Here is a 236-nt window from a genome sequence, read left to right on the forward strand (position 1 = left end):
AAATAATAATTAATAATTCTTAATTGTAAACAAAGAATTTCACAACTGCGTATATTAATTATTCTCTGCAGTTCAAGTAACAACCGATGGGGAACTAATAAGTTATTATTGGATTACTGGCACTAAAACAGAACAACTGAAATCGAATCCTGTGCAAACTACACTGTGTATGAATATTTGGTAATAGACTAAGGATTATTATCTTATTAGTTTTTTGTTTTTTTTTTACAATTGAC

This window comes from Cyprinodon variegatus, unplaced genomic scaffold (assembly GCF_000732505.1).
Source record: "Cyprinodon variegatus isolate N-32 unplaced genomic scaffold, C_variegatus-1.0 Scaffold283, whole genome shotgun sequence".
In the NCBI taxonomy this organism is placed as follows: domain Eukaryota; kingdom Metazoa; phylum Chordata; class Actinopteri; order Cyprinodontiformes; family Cyprinodontidae; genus Cyprinodon; species Cyprinodon variegatus.